Genomic DNA, 6,797 nt, shown 5'->3' on the forward strand with positions numbered 1-6,797 from the left:
CAGTGCACTTCTGCGGCTGCGCGCACGCACGCATGGCCGCTTCCCCATCCCGGATCACAAAGGTGACCATCTGGTCACCTTACATTAGGAGGTACTTTCTGACCGTCAGGGCTGTTCAACAGTGGAATTCATTGCCTCAGAGAGTGATGGAGTCTCTTTCTTTGGAGGTTTTTAAACAGAGGCTGGATGAAAATATGCTGGAAGTGCTTTGATTGTGTGTTCCTGCGCGGCAGGAGGTTGGACTTGATGCCCCTTGTGGTCTCCTCCAACTCTATTATTCTATTTAATAAAGATTTTTTTAAAAAAATTAGATGAAAAAAGATGGATTTATCACTGTATGTAGAAATGAATGAGTTAGAAAAGTTGACAGGGGGAGCAACTCCAGACAAAGGGGAAGTTTGAGAGTGTAAAGGAATAGCTATAGGAAGTGACTCAGCAGAAAAGCACAAATTGAGACTGCTTGCATCTCAGATCTGCTTGCATCTCACAGATATTCTTTCTCTGAAGACAGAGGGAGAGTATCCCTGAGATGCAAGATCTGCTTTTAAAAGACTTTTTGTTATTAATCTCGGCTTACCCTCAATTCATTACTACACTTGAAACATGGTGGCAGCGGTGGGATCTTCTGAGGAATGAAGGATGAAAGATAAAGTTTGATGTTCCGAGCCTAAAGGGGAGTTTGCCCATGGAGTTTAAACTGCTTTTCATTTGGAGTTTTTTTTTATTTCAGTCAACCGGTGTTTGGAATGCTGTAAAAATCTATATTGGTGGGAAATCTGCTTTTAAAATGGCTAACTTCCACCTTCCCTCCTCAGGAAGGAGTCTTGCCTGCTATCATAAGGAACCCTAGTGACTTCCGGAGGGAGAGTGGGAGAAAAGGAAGGGAAACAGCGAAGGAGAGTTTTTACATAACTCATTTGCAAATCTGGAGATTGTCTGGGGGCTTGCCCCCGAAACACAGCACCTCAAGCACTGTCCTGGTCGTGGGGCCATTTGTGAAACCATTTCCTTCCTCATTTTAAATTTAGTAACAGGCATGAAATCTCATTCACGCTTCTCACTCTGGGTTTTTAATATCTTTTCCCCAAAGATGGGACAACAAGGCCTTGTAAGTTGGCTATATAGAGATGTAGTGAGGAAACAGACCAAGAAAAAGTCAAGCTGAGCAGTCACTGTGGTGCCACAAGTTAGCACCAGCCAGCCTACGTTGTGAATATAAAGCCTGCCATAAATTAGGACCTGGTAGTCAAACTTCATGCCAGTGAATATAAAGTCTGCCAAAAAATTAGGTTGAAGCCCCAGCCGACAGGATCTGCTGGGCTGGGCATAAGAAACCCAGGGTAGGCCATCTATGACAGTGGTATGGCGAACTCCATGGGCATGGGTGCCAGGAGGTGGCACTCAGAGCCCCTCTCTGTGGGCAATTTATGCACAGAGCCAGCCAGCATAGAACATAAGAATTACTGTAAGAACTATTTGCTTGGATCAGGACTTGGAGTCCATCATCTAGTCCAGCATTCTGCTACTCGCAGTGGCCCACCAGGTGCCTTTGGGAGCTCACATGCAGGAGGTGAAAGCAATGGCCTTCTGCTGCTGCTGCTGCTCCTGAGCACCTGGTCTGCTAAGGCATTTGCAATCTGAGATCAAGGAGGATCAAGATTGGTAGCCATAGATTGACTTCTCCTCCATAAATCTGTCCAAGCCCTTTTTAAAGCTATCCAGGTTAGTGGCCATCACCACCTCCTGTGGTAGCATATTCCAAACACCAATCACACGTTGCGTGAAGAAGTGTTTCCTTTTATTAGTCCTAATTCTTCCCTCCCAGCATTTTCAATGTATGCCCCCTGGTTCTAGTATTTTCAGGAGAAAGAGAGTAAGTACCCTCTGGGTCAACATACCTTTCTACCCCATGCATAATTTTATAGGCTTCCAAATCATGACCCCCCCCCTCAGACGCCTCCTCTCCAACCTAACGAGTCCCTAAACGCCAAGCAGCCTCTCCTCATAAGGCAGCGTGCTCCAATCCTTCAATCATCCTCGTTGCCCTTCTCTGCACTTTTTTCTATCTCTTCGATATCCTTTTTGAGATACGTGGCTACCTAGAACTGAACATTAGCACTGGCGCGGTCGCATCAAATGCTTTTATATATGGGCATGATAACCTTTGCAGCTGGTCAACTCCTTTCCTAATTATCCCTGCATAGTATTCGCCTTTTTTCACAGGCTGCCAAGGCATTGAGCTGACATTCCTACGGAACTATCAACTAAGATTTCCAAATCCCTTTCCTGGTTCAGTGACTGATAGCGCTGACCTCTTGTAGCGTGGTGGTGTGGAAGTTTGGATTTTTTGCCCCTTTAAGGTGCATGGTAGTTTATCATATACTTATTTCAGGCAGATTTATTAGCATCAAAACCAAAGACTCTGGTTTCTTGGGTATGCAGTGTAGGTAAACCCTCTGTTAAGCCTTGTTAAACCCCCACTGATTTTCGCTTAAGAATAAAGCTGCTTAATCTTGATTTTGGGAGTAAGCTTGGTTGTTTTAAAGCAAAGCCACCGACTTCACTTACCAAGTTTACTCCCTGAAGTAACGCGCTACTCGGAGCTAAACCGCTTTTTTCTATACTAAAACCTCCTGATTCAGGTTAAATTGGCTAGCTGGCACTTTAAGTGATAAATTAGTGGGTTTTGGCCGCAGTTTTGGGTAACTCGGTCTCGAAAAGGTTCGCCATCACTGATCTATGGCAACAAATTCAGGAAGCATGTTTCTCATACATTCTTCTTACTTCCAACAGCACACTCTAAGATTTTGGGATTTTGCAAAGTGTCTGTCACAACTCAGTCATAAAAGGGTTAACTGTTTGTATGTAAACAAGTTGCTGAAGTCACTGTTTTATGACCTGGTCTACTGATTAGCTATTGGTCAGTCAGATAGCCATGGCTTACATGTTAGTGAGCACGTACAAGCTGGCATGCAGATTTAGGCTGTCTCAGTTCTTCAGGCCACAGGCTTTTCTGTCGTGAAGTACTTTATGGAGCTGATAGTGCCTCGCATGAGTGCCCTTGCTCTTTGCTCTTTATATTTGCTCCTCGCCTCTTCTGGCGCGAAGACCCATTTACCTAAATGGGGTGGGCCAAAGTTCTATTATGGCTCTTACACTCATACTGTTTTTTCCCCTTGCCACACACAATAATAATACCCTGGACTGGGCTGCCCAAGACCTAGCCAACATTGCTGGTGTTAAAAATCTCCCACCACTGCTCAGAACATCTGAAGATGACGGCTGCCATTTGAGTGGATTCTCGAGAGAAATGGTGGATGGAAGGGAGGATTTGGACGTTTCCTGCTGCTATGGCTCACACAGGAAAGCAGGAAGTGTTTGAAACTCAGGTTACAGGGGAAAGATTGCTTGTTTAGCGATCTTCATTTAACCGGGTTGGGCTCTCTAGAATGGATCTGACCAGTGATGGGGTTCAAATAGAGGTGCTGTGTGGTTTCCGGGCTGTATGGCCGTGTTCTAGCAGCATTCTCTCCTGACGTTTCGCCTGCATCTGTGGCTGGCATCTTCAGAGGATCTGATAGTTTAACAACTGGTTGTTTACAATAGGGGTTCAAATAGTTTAACAACTGGTTGTTTACAAGCACCATTTTAACAACCGGTTCTGCCGAAGTGGTGCAAACCTGCTGAGTCCCACCACTGGATCTGACCCATTTGGGGGAGTGTTCTGTTTGAACCTCTGCCCCCAAAACAAGTTTTTTGGCCCGCTTATCCCATTTTGGATTGGCTGTGTGGAACTATCCCATTTTGGATTGGCTGTGTGGAATTATCCCATTTTGGATTGGCTGTGTGGAATATTGTTTTCTAGCAGGAATAAAAGCAGTTAAGGATGCACTTTCAATCCACTTTCAATGCACTTTGCAGCTGGATTTTACTGTGCAAAATACAAAAAATCCACTTGCAAACAACTGTGAAAGTGGATTGAAAGTGCATTATTCTGCATGTGCGGAAGGGACCAAGGGTTGACTTTTTCCCATGAGAAAATATGAGAGGAGAAAAGGGTTAAATCCTCTCCATGCAAGGTTACATGCGCACACATACCAGGTACGTCTCCTTGATAAAGCAATCCCAGAGCCTGAATATGCAAAGAAAAGACATCCTGTGGAAGAAACTGTAAGGTGTAGCTGAGCTATAAGTTACTGGTCCTCTCACTAACCTCTTCAACCCCACCTAAGGTCTGAATCAATTCCTATGACTGAGTTGTTTATAGAGTAATCTCAGTTATCATGGGACAAGCTGGGGTTTTCATTTGTTAGCAACTATTCATGTGATCATGGGGGCCTCTGAAATTAACAGAAGTAAGGTGTCATGAGATTATTATTTTCAATGTATGTGAACAGGCTGTAAATTTTCGGGCTTCCTATGTCTCTTTCTTCCCTTTTCTCTGAAGATTGGCCATAAGATTTTTTTAAAAATTGAAAGAGGATGTGAAAGAGTTTTTCGTTTCTGTGCTACAGGCACTAAGGCTCCTTGTGTAGGAATTTCAACTGTGTTTTGTGGGCCTGTTCTCTTGGTTGATCTAATTTTCTGAATTAATTCATGCTGTAAAGCTGAGATTTGTCTTGGTATAAAACATAGATTGCCTAGGTGAGGAATTTATGGTACTTGGTTCCAACAGAGTATACCCAGCCCCAGGTTGTAAAACACAAGATTCTCAGTTACGGGGGGATCTCTGACTTTCATTATTCCAAAGTCCCAGGCATGGGGGGTGGGGGGAATAGTTTTTCTTTTATTTTCTTGCTTGGCCACTGCATGACCACAGAGGTCCCCTAAAGGCCTCCGTAGATACACATGTACAGTGGAACCTTGGTTTTTGTTGGTAATCCGTCCGGAAAACCTCAGCGAAATCCGAAACCGACGAAAAGCGAGGCAAACACTGGCAAGCAATGAAAATGCATGGGTCGCCATTTGCTCTCGCAAATTTAGCGAATGCGCCGACGAAAACCTGCAAAAACTGAAGCAAACAACGAAAACCGAGACAACATTTTCGGGGAAAGAAGCAATGAAAACCGAAACCAACAAAAACCGACAACAACGAAAACCGAGATTTTACTGTATCCTTAGAAAGAAAGAAAAAGTGTCTCTGTGCACAAAGGAGCTGCAGCATTTGCTGTTGCTTTCTGAATGTGTGAGCGTCTTGTGTACAAAAGAGGAAATGGGGAAACGGGTTCCTGAGTAACCTGTGGTATAGCCTCCAGGCGTTCATGGAGCCTGGAAACATCCCCTATCCACTGTCATGATCTGGCCTGTTCCTGTTCCTGCCATGTCTCTCAACTGAGATATGGGATCCTCCGTGTGGGACTGCTATCTCTTGCTTGCTCATTAGTTTTGCTTTTAGCCATTAGGCCCCTGCTGGCTTCTATTCTTCAAAGCGTCGGGGAGTATGGGTTGTGGTGCGTTGGTGAAAGCCGTGCCTTCTCTTTCCCATGAGAATGGAGGGGTGCTGTCGTCCCCCCCATGGGAACTGGTACTGGAAGGTGGTGTCAAGCTGCATAGACAAGGGGTGAGGGGTAGAGGGGATGGAATGAGGGTGTATTGGAAGGTGTTTTGGTGCCGGATCTTTAGTGCTGTCAATAAAAGTCTCGATGGTTGATCCTGATGCTATTTTCAACAAAGAAAATCATTTGAACATGAAGTCTCGTTGAACAGTCCAAGGGCACAACATCCACATGCTCTAATTCCGTGGTGGCGAACCTTTGGCACTCCAGATGTTATGGACTACAATTCCCATCACCCCTTGCCAGCATGGCCAATTGGCAGGGGCTGTTGGGAATTGTAGTCCATAACATCTGGAGTGCCAAAGGTTCGCCATCACTGCTCTAATTACCTTGCCCCCATGCCCCATGGGCCACAGGAGCCTGATTGCCATACCAAACCCCCCTTTGCCCCCAGCTGAGCCTCACCCCTATGGCCAATGCTGGCACCAGATGGGTAAAATAAATCCCGGACAGTGCGCAATCAGTTCAGGTGCCAAGTCACAAGGCTATGACAGTCAGCCCGCGGACCCTGGGACCACGTTCGTACTATAATGGCAGCTTGCATGATCATCTGGAGAATGGACGCGCCATACAGGAGCACAGCTGACCGACAGGCCAAATGTGTGGGGGGACACAGGAGCACACCTGACCCAGAAGTTGTCACTCACCCGTAGGCCTGCTGTCACAAAAAGTTGCATTCTGTGGGCAGAGCCGACTTTAGCCGGCTTCCACTGCCCACCCAGCCTCTTTGTGCTTGGGGGGCCGATGCAGAGATATGCCACATTTTCCATGTATCTTAAGTATCCCCTTTGGGAGATTTTTGCGGGGTTTATTTGTTTTCTTGTTTGGGGGGCTTCCCATGAAAGTCCTTTGGAGAGGGCGGGGCAGCGCCAGAGCAGTTAAGTTGCTCACAACCTGGAGGAAAAAATGTAATGTCCCTTTCATAAGGCTTAACAGGATGTTATTTATCAACTGATGTAAGAGCAGCAGTGGCGTAGGAGGTTAAGAGCTCGTGTATCTAATCTGGAGGAACCGGGTTTGATTCCCAGCTCTGCCGCCTGAGCTGTGGAGGCTTAGCTGGGGAATTCAGATTAGCCTGTGCACTCCCACACACGCCAGCTGGGTGACCTTGGGCTAGTCACAGCTTCTCGGAGCTCTCTCAGCCCCACCCACCTCACAGGGTGTTTGTTGTGAGGGGGGAAGGGCAAGGAGACTGTAAGCCCCCTTGAGTCTCCTACAGGAGAGAAAGGGGGGATATAAATC

The sequence above is a fragment of the Sphaerodactylus townsendi genome, linkage group LG03, assembly GCF_021028975.2.
Source record: "Sphaerodactylus townsendi isolate TG3544 linkage group LG03, MPM_Stown_v2.3, whole genome shotgun sequence".
NCBI lineage: Eukaryota > Metazoa > Chordata > Lepidosauria > Squamata > Sphaerodactylidae > Sphaerodactylus > Sphaerodactylus townsendi.